Raw genomic sequence first — 1,115 nt, forward strand, 5'->3', positions numbered from 1 at the left:
AACAACAAACTGGACTGGACTCATAATTCAGATGCCCTCGACAGGAGAGGGCAAAGCAGGCTGTACCTGCTGCAGAGACTCAGGTCTTTTGGAGTGAAGGGCCCACTCCTGAAGACCTTCTATGACTCTGTTCTAGGATGCCCTCTGGACCCAGTGGAGGTGGTGAGTGACAGGAGAACGGTGGCTAAGCTGTCATCCCTGTTGGACAACATCTCCCACCCCATGCAGGAGACTCTGACAGCACTGAGCAGCTCCTTGAGTGGCTGCGGCACCCACGGTGTGGGACGGAGAGATTTCACAGGTCTTTCCTCCCCACGGCTGTCAGACTCCACAACAAAGACTTCAACTGATCTAACACATCCACACATGTGCAATAGTAATAAGTGCAATACTCTTTCTGGCAATGTTGTATTATACTCATATTGTATATAGCATTTGTATTCTATTTTATTTAATTTTATTCTATCCTATTGTGTACAGTATCTTATTGATATCTTATTCCATTGCTTTTCTCTAATTTTTCTATGCAACTTTGCACTGTCCACTGCTGTAACAAACATTTCCCACACGTGGGACTAATAAAGGTTATCTTATCTTATCATGTCCTGCCACCAAACACACACAGCTTGTTACTGAATTTTGGGCAATAATCCAACAGTTCTTACCTAATGTGTGAAAATAAGTGTTAAGGACCTGACCATCCAGATATTCTGTAAATCTGACTTTCTCATTAGCCATCGCAGAGCTGTGTTTGCTCTGCTGGTAAACAACAGAGTCGTCTGATATTAAACCAATGAGGGAGTCCTCATTTGTGTGCTGTTGTCTCCGCATGTCAACTTTCTGAGTAAATTACAGTGTCAGTGTCACTGTTTCATTGCTGACATTTATTGCTCCAATCCAGCTTTGCTGTGAGTCAGTGGTCGGTCACCATATGCATGTATGCAGCCTATATTTTCTGGATGTTTTCAGAGATGATTATGATTTCATACAACAATATTATATTTATCCATCTTCATATCAGAAAACATTTCACAGCATTTATTTTCATACTGCTCTTCTTCATATGGGTTGTGAAAAAATTACAACCCAACACATGTTACATCATCTCCACAGCA

At 41.8% G+C, this 1,115-nt stretch overlaps 1 protein-coding gene across 1 annotated transcript in view; it reads right to left on the minus strand.

Moving 5' to 3' along the window:
* The window catches only part of LOC102206834 (sodium channel protein type 5 subunit alpha-like), a 261,018-nt gene that overhangs the window by 156,615 nt on the left and 103,288 nt on the right, over positions 1–1,115 (minus strand). The gene's annotated exons all lie outside the window — the stretch shown is intronic.

The sequence above is a fragment of the Pundamilia nyererei genome, unplaced genomic scaffold (assembly GCF_000239375.1).
Source record: "Pundamilia nyererei isolate P.nyererei 1_Seehausen unplaced genomic scaffold, PunNye1.0 scaffold00357, whole genome shotgun sequence".
Classification (NCBI taxonomy): Eukaryota; Metazoa; Chordata; class Actinopteri; order Cichliformes; family Cichlidae; genus Pundamilia; species Pundamilia nyererei.